The following is a 12,804-nucleotide window of genomic DNA, read 5'->3' on the forward strand; positions in this document are numbered from 1 at the left end:
CTCTTCATGGCGGTGCAACAAAAGGCCGCCTCTGTATCCAGTTCAGTCGAGGCTTTCAGGGGTTTAAGTCCAAAATAGAAAGAAACAGAAGTTCTTTTCTTGTGCAAAGGGTCCAAAGCCAGCAACCACCAATAAAGAAGCAAGAGGTCTGCCAAACGGGACCACTCTTCCGCGCTCATAAGCGCAGCCGTTGGGCCGTTCTCAGGCGGACGATGCAGTACAGCTGCTTCCATGCTGCTCATGAAGTTATTTAAATGAAATACTTTTTTGCAACACTTTCCACTTCAAATCTTTCAGTATAAAGTCAAAGACAAGCTTAAGGTGAGCGATGATGCTTCCTTGAACGGTTTAGGGTCGGTCTGCAGCAGGGATGCCCAAAGTGGGTCCTGAAGGTCCGGCATCCTGCATGTTTTAGTCCTGGTGGGAGGAACAACCTTTTCAGCATGACGATGTTCTTCGTAGGAGAGAACTAAACCATGCAGGACCCGCTTTGGGCACCACGGCTCTACAGGCTACACAACATACATTGATTACATTTTGCACAAAATCATTCTTAGACAAGATTTTAATCTGTTACCCAGGCGTCCTGTCACTTTAAATCCAAAAACCTGCTGCTGGCCACGCCCCCCAAAACTCAACATTTACATTTGGAAGTGAAAATGGCTGCAAACAGAAACCCAGAGCCTCCTGCACAACCAATAAGAATGCATCAAATGTTTGTGGATTGTAAGTCAACAACAAAACCTTCATCTCTTCCAGCAGCCATTGTACAGCGCTGGACCTGTCCTGGGGTTGCTAGGTAACGGGGAAGGTTTGGTTGTGTTGCTAGGTAACGACGTGAGGTCACCAGGTGATTTTGAAACGAAAAACATTGACATGGCATTTTTTATTTAACTTGTTTATAGAAGCAGTAGAGAAATTACTGTGTAACTTTAGAGATGTCAGCGAAAAGGATGAAACCTTGAGGAGTATTTAAAGTTGTTTAACTGAGGTTTTGTCAGGAAAAGCACTCCATAAAGAAAACAGTTGTGGTGAAGCTGAAGGTGTCGAGGAAGATTATGGACACAAAACTGATTGATTTTTGCAATTTGTTGGCTTCTAATTACCAACGTCTGAACATGTGGAGGAAAGGCCAATTATAATGACAGAGAAAAATGGAAAAGAGGAGAGAGAAATGAAATGAAGTGAAGGAAAACAGTTAGCAGCATGAAAGATAAATGGCAGGCAGCAAAAGTGACAAGTAGATGTAATGAAGTAATGAGAAGCAGATCAGCACATGGAGAAACAGCAGAGGGACAGATTTAGACAGACGGCGTTGGGGCCTGATGACTAAATATGGTGCAGTCCATGTGCTGCTCAGCTCAGACTCTTCCAGGGTCTGGTGCTGCGCGGCGCATCTGGCAGATCAGCGAGAAGGTTAAACAGAGAGTCTGTTTGAACCCTCAGCCTGCCCACTAACACAGACACGAGCAGAACGTGTTAGCTGTTCCCTGGTCTGTATTACAGCTCAGATCTGCAGGAGTTCGCTTTCGTTTTGGGCCGCATCAAAATCATGAATGTTCTTAAAGGGCCGGTTCTGCCAGAAACACATTAGCAAACAAAAATCACTCATTTATGAAGATAATTCAGAAATATCTGCAAATATTTGACAATAAATGGGATTTTTTTGTTACTCGCATAGAAAGTAATTTTGAGGCAGTAGTGTAATAGAATCAAGAAATACTGCCACCTGCAGGTGGGAGTTGGCATCACTTTAATCCAAAAGTTTCTCATAATTTTTGCAGAGAATTTGCAATAAACTCACAACCATGCATCAGTGTGAAAAAAACGACGTTGTTTTGAAACTATTTTTACATTGTGAACCACACAACCTTTGTCTTTAAAAACAAAAACAAAAGAACTGAATATGATCTCGATTTATTGCTGCATTCCACCAACACTTCCACTAAAACAATTTATCTTTTTCTCATTGTAAAAAAATATGTCAGCTCTGAACAGGACAAACTGGTAAAATAGACTTTATTCAGTGGAGAAATGGCTGCTTCTCATTTCAGGTGCTGCACCTTTGCAGTGGGATGTGACTCCAGACTTTGAAACCGAGGAGCTGCTGCAGCGATTCGGCCGTTCCTGGATGCTGCGCCAGCTGGGAGTTCAGTGACACGCAAACTAATCTGCCTCTCTGTTTCTACAACATTCCTCTGTTGATTAATGGTCAAAATGTTGTGCTAACATGAGAAAGTGAGCACATTACCGCAGAGACAAATAGGATGGCATCTAAAGGTGGACCTCTCATTTTTGCATAAAATCATTCTTAGATAAGGAGATTGTTCTCTGCTGTTTTAAGGCGTCCTGTCACTTTAAATTCAAATAAGTTGCTGCTGGCCACGCCCCCCCAACTCAAAGATTACCCTCACAATTATGCAACTGCACATCTTTGAAAAGCAGAAGTGGAGCCTCCTGTACAACCAGCCAGAATGCAGCAAGTAGTTTCTTGATGGATTGTCAACAACATAACACTTTGTCTTTTCCAGCAGCCATTGTACAGAGCATACAGCAGTAACACCAGGATGTGCTGGATCTCAGCACATCCATGGCGAGGATGTGCAATGGGTTGCTAGGTAACAGGCTTTGATTCGCTGGCGTTGCTAGGTGACAAACACTACCTACTTTTTCGTGATGTCACACTCAGGATGTTTTTGAAATGGCTCGTTTTCCATACACCAAAAAACATTAACTTTTTGCCAAAAAGTGTTTTTTCAAGCTCATGTGTTATTTTCAGAAACAGAGGTGCACCGATTTATCGGCCAGCCGATTTATCGGCCAGCCGATTTATCCTTGTCGATTTCCTTAATGTTGGGAAATGAGTGATTTTTACACTTGAAACCTATATTGTCCACTGGTGTCATCAACCTCAGCAAAGGTCTAAAAATCAACTACTCTGCTTTTGTGTGACTGACAAACCAGCCGCGCAGGTCATTTACAGTTAGCAACCTATTGTTGCCAATTCAACCTTTTTTGTGTATTGAGCAACATTTCAAACAAAAAAATGGAATCAGCCAAAATCGGAAATAATAAGGTAGAAAACTGCAATCACTGCATCCCTAATAAAAAATCTGCAAATTTTTACAGATGCACAAACTTGCCATGAGGAAAACGTGGAACCCATTTGAGTTTTTGTTTTTGGCCCAATTAGTGAAGGTGGGTGAGGCGTGTCTGTCGCTAACAGAGATAGCAGGGTGGTCCATCGCAGACATTCCAGGGAACGTTATTTCAGCTTCGCCCTGACACCAGGACGTCATCCCATGGTGAGACGTCTTTCGTTCCGCGAGGGCGTCTCTGTCAGAGTTCACAGATTAGGAAAACAGAAGTCGCTGAGAGGTTTTATTTGGCTTTGGCTGAGGAGGGAGAGAAACAGCTGAGACAAAGACTCAACCTCTCAGGGTTCGGTGCATCTTCACCTGATGAATGGGGAACATGACTTTCACTGCAGTTCTCATTTTAAACAGCAGGGGTCACTGCATATGAAACCTTTCAACAACAGGTAGCAGAAGAAGAACCTACAGAGGAAACGTGTTAAAGACAAGTTTATCTGTACAGTTTGACATGAAATGTTACTTTTAGGAGAGTTTGAAACATTTTTAATTAAATATTTCCTCTAGATATTTAACAGGATCGTTCTAATAATTGCTTCTCTCTTTTTTTTTTTACCAGAATAAAATCAGAATATTACAAGAATAAAATTTGCATTATGAGAATAAAGTCAAAATAGTGCAAAAATGAAGTTGAAGAAAAATATCATAATATTAGAATGTCATTATTTCCACTTTATTCTCATTTGACATTTAAAAAAACTCCAGAATGTAATGTCACAAATCAGCAGGTACTGTTATCATGATAACTCATAAATTATCATGAGTTATCATGACTAACGGCCCTAACTAGACGTATTCGGATCATAATTCCTCTTTAAGATGTGATGAGGATCTCCCTGTTTTTGGCTCTGAGAGGAAGCATGCTGGACTCTGAGGTTTGGGATTCTCGTAGCGCCTCAGTTGGCATTCATTAGGAGTGGGGAACGGCTGGGGGAGGAGCGGGGAGCCTGGAGGGCAGGAGGGGGTCAGCTCTCACAGCTGAGGGCGTCATTAGCTGGGGGGATCGCTGACAAATTTTTAAAGCCTCCTCAGAGGTTCGGTGTGTGTGTCGGTGTTTAATGTGAGAGGTTCCCTGGCCCTCACCCGGACCTCGGCTAAACCCGATCCCAGCCTCCCTCCAAACATTTCAATCTCACCACAATACACCTGAACTCCACTTCCAATAAAACATCACAGCTTTGGAAAGAGTCAAAGCGAGCGGATCCAGAGGGAATCCGGGTCCATCCAAGTGAAATATTCCCAACCTTTCCACCTAACAGAGACGCTGCGAGGAGAGAAGCTGAACGCCCAGCGGAGGAATGCGCAGACCTCTGCGGCCGAGCCCAAACGGTTGGCCCAGAATCTGACAGCAGCTTATTGGATCAACAGAACCTGATCCAGAAGAGAGCAGGAGTAGAAACTGTGAGCAAGGTGGAATACAAGGACAAACCGGTTCTCAAGACTCTAACAGGTTGATATGAAACGGTACTATCAGTTTGACGCACGTTTGCACTTTAGCACAAAAGGAAAGAGGAAAGTGCTGATAGGAGCGTTTGTGGTTGGGTTTATTTTTCATAAAGGTGCTTTGGGTGAGAAAACCTGAGGATGAAGGATGTGAGCCGGCAGTTTCTGGCACCGCTGACTCATTATTCTGAGGTTAAACTGGGGTAACGTAAGAGAAACTGTTTTCACCTTACAGGACCTTTCATCACCAAACCTCCCCACATTTCAAACCACAGACTTTAATTTAGTGAGTTTTAAAGTCAGTGGCATAAAAAGTACATATTTTACCAAATGAAAAACTGATTTAAAATTAAATCCCCACCTTCCAATTCAGAAAATCACACAAAGGCTCACAAAGTATCTTCAGGCGAGACATAAATGTAAAACGCAACGAAACTCCAAACCAACCCGGTATTAGAGGAAGCTAATGCTAAGGCGCTATTCCAACCCGGGATCAGAGGACACTAATGCTAAGGCGCTATCCCAACCCGGTATCAGAGGACGCTAATGCTAAGGCGCTATCCCAACCCGGTATCAGAGGACGCTAATGCTAAGGCGCTATCCCAACCCGGTATCAGAGGACGCTAATGCTAAGGCGCTATCCCAACCTGGTATCAGAGGACGCTAATGCTAAGGCGCTATCCCAACCCGGTATCAGAGGACGCTAATGCTAAGGCGCTATTCCAACCCGGGATCAGAGGACGCTAATGCTAAGGCGCTATCCCAACCCGGTATCAGAGGACGCTAATGCTAAGGCGCTATCCCAACCCGGTATCAGAGGACGCTAATGCTAAGGCGCTATCCCAACCCGGTATCAGAGGACGCTAATGCTAAGGCGCTATCCCAACCCGGTATCAGAGGAAGCTAATGCTAAGGTGCTATCCTAAACCGGTATCAGAGGACGCTAATGCTTCCTTGCCACTCATCCTCAAAAATAATAATTAAAAACCAAATAATAAAAATGCTAACAGCACGTAGCAGTTCTGTATCAATAAGGTAAATATTTATTTATTACTTTGTAGTTTTTTCAACCCAAAATACTGCAGTTTTACAGTAAAGAAAGACAAACTTGTATTTATGCAGATGTGCATGGACATTAATCACACCTGGCGGTGGCTGCATCATGCTGTGGGGATACTTTAGATACAGGATAAAACCTGTTAGTGGTTGAGATTAAACAAACAGCTGAGGTTTAATCTTACTATAAAATTAAGTTTTTCTTCTGATTTCTGCTTTTTAAGAACCAAGAACTGTAAAAACGCTTTTACCTGCTGCTACCTGGTAATTATAGTCAATTTAATTAAAGTATTCAGTAAAACACAATTCATAATCACAGGAAACTCTTGAATCGATTCTAGGATCGGCAATAAAAGCCCATAGAGATTCCCTGAATAAAAAGAAAGTTTGTTATAAATCAGATCTGCTTAGTGTATTCAGAATTAAAAGCAACCACAGAGTTCCCACAAAGCTCCAGAGTTGGTGACTTATTTTATGAGGAGAAATGTTTCTGCCGACCTCTGCGAGAGGGAAGCTGGAGTCGCACTTTGTCAGGGATTTTTAACTGACAGGAAGACGGATTTGGGAGGGAATTTGACCAGAGACGGAAAATTTATTGCTCCCCGTGTCGGGCTGTGATCTGTTTTCAAATACAAGAAATATTTTCCCTACATGTGCCGTCAAGATGCGCCTGAGAAAGGCATGACGCCCACCGCCCGGCGATGGCAGGCAGAACCACAGACTCCTTCAGAAAACGCTCCCAAGGCCGAGGCAGACCCACGATAAGGACGGTTACAGATAAGGAGAGACAAAAATGAAGTCTACTTGGATGAGAAAGGAAGTGGGTCGTTTACAGGGATGGAAAGATTAGGAAACAGAGGTGAGCCGTTCTTTTTAACAGCTTCAGAAGGTCGTTTGTGGTCGGCGCAGCCGTGGTTTCCCTAAAAGCCCCTTTAACAGGAAAACGGTTGTTTTTTTTTTTCAGCTCATAAGAAACATGGACCCTGCTGCCGAAAGCACCGAGCTGCTTTGAACACGCAGGGAGAGAAAACCACAAATCAGTTTATTAAGTGGCTGCAAGATTATGTACATCACTTAAAGACACACAGTGGGCGGATAAACACTCGCTACAGCTGGCTGCCAAGATGGCAACGTAGCTAGATAGCATGATAGCATGATAGCTATCAAGATGGATAACTGGACAGATAGAAAGATAGACGTTTGGGACATATTAAAGAAAAACTAAGGAGAAGTAAAGCAGAACAACGAAACAGAAGTCAAATGTTACTATGTGTTTATTTTCAAACATTTTTCACAAATAAAACTGAAAAGTGTGGCATGCTTTTGCATTCAGCTCCACTTCACTTCCTTATATGGAACGACCTTTTGCTGTGATTCTAAACTTGTCCACATGTTTGCTGTTCAGTTTATGCTCTACATGTTGAAATAAACAAAACAAATAAGTTCTACTTTTATGTCTAACGCAACAAATACATCAAAGTTTGGTTTTACTGACGGAAAATGTGAAAAAGTTCAACTTTGAACTAAATGGTTTTATGCTTTATGCCACATAAATGTGCAGAAATGAATGTTTTCATCTAGATAACAAGAGTTGGGTGGTAACTACATACATTTACTCAATTAACTTACGTTTCAAGTAACATTTTTTTGAAAGAAAGTACTTTAAAGAGTATTTTCACTCCATTGTACTTTTTACTTTTATTTCAGTAATTCTATTATAAAGTATCTCTCCTCTTACTTCAGTAAAATTTCTGTTTTTTCTTCCCACTGAATAAAAAACAAACATGTTATAATCAAAAATCCACCAGACAGACAGAAATTTGCAGTTTCTGTTAAAATTTCAGAATTTTTAAAATAAAAAAAAAATGATTTGGAAAAGTTTCTTTTGCCAGATTTTATTTATTTTTGTTACTTATCTGAATAATTATCATTTTGGTTCTTCAAATACCAAACTTTCCACTTGACTTTATGTGTTGGACAATCTGATTGTGTAACTTTTGAATCTTCAATGATTGATAACTTTGCTGCTTTCACCTGAGTCCAGTTTTTTCAGAACTTTATCCGTCTCTGCTTAACAGGCGAACATTTCTGCAGAAACATTTTCATCCTTCATGGCAGACGTTCTCCTTCGCCGGCTCTGAAATGCACGTTTTCATTTCACTTTTCCGTCGGCGCGGATGAGAGCGGCTCTGGACCTGCCCTGGGTCGGGCATCGGCACACATGTGGACCCCACACACGTGCAGATCTCTGCATCTGGACGAAATGTGTGGCTAACAAATACAGGCCCGGCAGGGGGCAGGAAGTGGCAGAAGAGAGCGTGTAAATCTCCACCGCTGGGTTGGCTTCCCACACCGAGAGGCGTCGACCGGATCATCCGACAGCTTCACCCGACTCCCAGTTCGTCACTCAAAACCAAAACCGAGCTGCTATTTCAGAGAGAGGAGGGTTTTTGTGTTGCGTCTATTTGAAACGCCACTCTGAATATGCATAGATATAAAAAAAAGGTTAGGAATGGAAACAATCCGAGGAAGAAATAACAAAACTTGTTTTCTCTCATTAGTTCTCCAGACTCGTGTATTTGCTCTGTAATTAGAGTCTGATCTGGTAACAGTTGACAGCTGGGGTGAGAATAGAGAAAACATTCGGATCCCAGGTCAGGCTCTCTGTTTTATGGTCCTGAGTCATTTATGTAAACTGAACCCAAAGAAGACAGAGAAACGGGACAAACAGGGTGGCTGAGCGCCGCCGAGGAGTTGACCTCCCACAAGAGAAAACTGCAACAACACCAGAGATCTCAGCGAGTATTTTGTCTAGTTTCTCATGCAAATATCCAAATACGTTTGAATTAAGACAAAACTAACCAACAGGTAACGTTTCAGCCAGAAACAAATGAAGATGCAGTCGTTCCTGTTGCGTGAAACAACGTTTTGTTGTTGGTGAAATTATCTGCAGTGGAACCGGCTCTGGGTTGCTAGGCGACGGGCTGAACTCGGCTGGCGTTGCTAGGAAACGTTAGGAAAAATTAAGGATTTATTTTTATTTACGTGAATTAAGCTCCTGTGTCTTGCTGAAAAGTTAGTTTGGTCTCTTTAAGTGCACCAAGATATTGGACCAAAAATACTTTGTTTCCCTGCATCGCTGCTGTTGCACTGTAAAAACTAGTTTGTACTACAAGCATATCAGCAAAACCAAAATGGCGTTGTTGAAAAGTTAGTTATGTTAGTTTTATCTTATTCCAAGTGAAATAAGATATTTACAGTAGAAACTCGACAGAAATAGTTGGTAAGATTTTCTGTTTTTGCAGTGCAAACGCTTGTAAAGGCCAGGAGTGATGCAGTTCAATAATAATGATTTCCCACTAAAGATAAAGATAAAGGACGGCCGTATGGCCTCCAAACTCCTGCTTTGAGCCTGGAAGCCGTTTCTTGGTGGACTGCTTCCTTTCATTTGGGGTGAGAGCGAGAAGTAGGTCAAATGACTGACACTGATTCAGTGAGCAAAGGGGGAATACTTTCGCTCTATTGAGGCACTTAAGATAAGCAATCAGGGAGGGATTCTCACTTTGGCTTCCCGGATTGAGAGCAGCAGCAGCAGGATCGTCATTATTGGCAGGATAATTGTCTCCCAGCAGCTCAGGGACCGCCGCCTCCACCTTTCATTTTCAGGTTTTAGACGGACTATTTTATACGTTGTCCACGTCAGAAACAAGTTTAAGGGTTTCATTTAGGAGTGTTGCGATGACGACTCCTGAAATTAAGTTTCATAAAGCAACAATCGTGATCCAGTTTTTGGTCTGCTTAAATCACAACTTGCATTTAAGTGTTTTTAAACGCCTTTATATGAAAAATACTGGAACTCTGCACATTTTCTAGATGAATATTTGATTCTGGTTTCATATCAGGGCGACCGCACTGCAAAAAACACAAAACATTATCCAGTATTTATGGTCTGGTTTCTAGTGCAAATATCTTTGTACATTTGGAATATTTCAAAAATAACTTACAAAGTAACATTTCAGCTTGTGAATTGAATCGTTCTTTGATACTGAAGGAAAAGTTGGTGTAGGAACTAACTTACAATGAACTTTCCTTCTAGTTCCACTGGCAGATTTTTTCACTATTAAGAGCCTTTCTCCCATGTTACAAGTGAAATAATCTCGAAGTGAAATCAGTTTTTTCCTGTCAATATTTATAAATGTGTGGCTTAAACAGTCTCTTATATCTTGTTGAAAAGTTACTTATAAATCAGTCTTTGCGTTTTTCAGTGTAGGATGTCTAAGAAGTGGAACTATGAAGAACGAACGAAGAAACCATTCATCGTAACAAATAGGTGGCCGAACATTTTTTATAAATGAACAGAGAAATTTTGATAAGCAGTTACTATTTTAGATTATGTTTTTAAAAAGAACAGGTCGTTTTGTTAAAAACCAGCTTTGATGGCACCAGAACCTGGTGATGCGTTCAATGTCTCACAGAAGTCAGGAAATAAATGAACTGAGTCGAACCACTTCATGCAATTTATACACTAAAAAACATTAGAAAGCTGTGAGAACAAACCATCACAAGAGAAAATAAATATTTTTTTATTTTTTCAGAGCAGCAGCCCTTTTGGATTCTGAACCCTGGGCTGCTGAACAGCGTCAGGTTTCTTATTCTGACTGTGAAATTAATAGTTATGTTGGTCACCAGAACCGGGTCGGCCCATCAGAAACCGTTCAATAAACCAAATTAACGCGTTTCTCCTGTAAAACTAATGAAGGATTTTCTTATTCTCAAATTCAGATGAGCTTCATTTTGGTTAATTCGCAAAATAAAACTCTATTACAAACCAATAATTTACCAAAAGGATTTTTCTTGCCTCCATATTTATCGGCTAAACAGTCGACAAAATAAAAGCTTTGCCTTCTGTCCATAATCAGGTGTACAGATTGTAACTCCTCAAAAAGCAAAAATAAGGATTTCAAGTGATTTTCTGTTACAACAAATGAAAACTTTACATCTGCACTGCAAAAACACAAAATCTGACCAAGTATTTTTAGTCTAATTTCTACTGCAAGTAACATATAAGTAACTCTTTCATGTTTTAAGTGACTAAAACTTTGATATTGATGAAAAAAAGTTGATTGGTTCACTTTAAAACATTGGGAAAATGTCGTTATAAGTAAAATAATCTGCAATTAGGACTTTTTAAATTAGTATGAAGAAATGATTTACTTAAGATAAATAGATTTTAAGTAAGATTTTTGCAGTGTAGTTTTAAACGGAAATGTTATGTTTGTGACCAGCTGTCACTATTCGTGGAAAGTTTAGTGGAAGGAAAAACTATGCATACGAGCAACAGCAGAGATGGGTTGCCTTTACTAGATCAGAGACGATGTTTTTGTTTGTCGTTTATGGAATAATTTAAACTTTTTGTTTTAGTTGAAGGTGAAAGTCCCAGAGGTAAAACCTCAGCTGCCTCACTGAGGCAGTAATTCAAGCAGAAGGAGCCCAGACCGACACCTGCACTTTCTGCTTTACTAAATGCTGAGTTTTCATCAGCTGCGAGTCGATAGCATTAAATGAATAGAAATAAACGCCTGAAATAAATGAAGTGAGGAGTTTCAGCTGAATTTACTCTGATAAATGAACTTTTTGATGGTTTTGCAGTGCAGTGAGATGCACCTGTGTGCAGCCGGACCGGAGATTCAGACTCTGGTTCTAATGACCTAAAGGTCAAAGAGACAAACTTTCCTGCTGAACCCATCAAGTGGTGCGTAAAATGAAACAATAAAACGCAAATGGACTCACCTCAGCGCGAACCGGCCGCTCGCTTTCCCTCTGATTTAAAGAAACAAAAGACGCGTCCTCACTAATCACGGTTTGGGGTTTTTGTCCCGGTAGAAACGGTTCCGTCCAAAACTCTGTCCGCTTTCAGATGGAGCTAAACGAGCCGAATCCTGGATCCTGGATCCATCCGCGTCCGGAGCCCTGGAGCAACTGAGAGATGCAGGCGCGTCCATATGTAAGGAAGGAGCCGGTTTGGATACTCCCAGTTAGAATCAAACCCAGACTGGGAGAGAGAGAGAGAGAGAGAGAGAGAGAGAGAGAGAGAGAGAGAGAGGGGGGGGCGTGAGAAGAGGAGGAGGGGGGAGAGAGGGAGAGATGGATGGATGGATGGATGGATGGATGGATGGATGGATGGATGGATGGATGGATGGTTTTGTTCAGGTTTCCTTTTACAAATATAGAATTTAAATATGAATATTTGTTTGTTTGGAGCACCACTGAAGTCTTTCAGTTGGAAACGAGTCAGAGTCGCGGATTCATCTCGATCTGCTCCGTTACGTGAAAACAGCAGCAGAACGAAACGGTCTGAGTTACGTGAACCTCGGGACGGTCTTCTCGTGCTTTGGCAGAGAGAACCGGAGCCATGTCGGCATCACATCAACCCATTAGCTCCATTTAAAGGGGTTTTTCTGCGCACATTCGCCCCCTGCCGCTCAGAGCTTGCGGTTTGTCAGTTTGTGCGCCGGTGGGCGGGGAGCGCGCGGCGCGGCGCGTCACGGCGCCCCGGAGACTCACAGCTGTTTCAATACCAACTGGCTGCATTGATTCTGGCTCTGCTGTTCAAAAGATGAAGACACAGGAACTGTTTGTTTGCTCCTTTCTCACCGCCTTGAAATGTGGAAGTAAAATGAAGCTTCGCTTCCTGCGTGTTATTCCAGGTGGAGACTCCCAACCTGGGCTCCGATATTTCAGCTCCTTTGGCTCCGGCGAACATTCCTGAAGTCAGAGCCGCTTTACGCCCCAAACTTACCAAAGAACATTTAAATACAGCTAAAACATGACGGCCATGTGGGCCAGTCAGGCTCCACTGAAACTGTTGCTGCAACAATAAACATGATTAAAATTAGCATTTCACTTCTAAATTAGATGATTGGATTTCAGTCCTGTCACTTTAAATCCAAATAATCTGCTGCTGGCCACGCCTCCCAAAAAAAGCTGCAAACTGATGCGCAATTATGCAACTGCACATCTTTGAAAAGCAGAAGTGGAGCCTCCTGGTTTCTTAGAAACAGTTGAGACTTATACGGAAGTACAAACATGTCAAAATGAATTTCACTTTTATTGCACTTTTTTTCCTTCTTTTTTTAATGGCTGGCCGCCCTTC

At 41.8% G+C, this 12,804-nt stretch overlaps 1 protein-coding gene across 1 annotated transcript in view; it reads right to left on the reverse strand.

Moving 5' to 3' along the window:
* The window catches only part of ntn2 (netrin 2), a 51,286-nt gene extending 39,659 nt beyond the window's left edge, over positions 1-11,627 (reverse strand). The window contains exon 1 of the mRNA XM_055057788.1: positions 11,442-11,627. The gene's annotated coding sequence lies outside the window, so the exon portion shown is untranslated. The remainder of the gene's footprint in view (positions 1-11,441) is intronic.
* Between the last annotated feature and the right edge of the window lie 1,177 nt (positions 11,628-12,804).

This window comes from Poeciliopsis prolifica, unplaced genomic scaffold (genome assembly GCF_027474105.1).
Source record: "Poeciliopsis prolifica strain line A6 unplaced genomic scaffold, Auburn_PproV2 SCAFFOLD049, whole genome shotgun sequence".
Taxonomy (NCBI): Eukaryota; Metazoa; Chordata; class Actinopteri; order Cyprinodontiformes; family Poeciliidae; genus Poeciliopsis; species Poeciliopsis prolifica.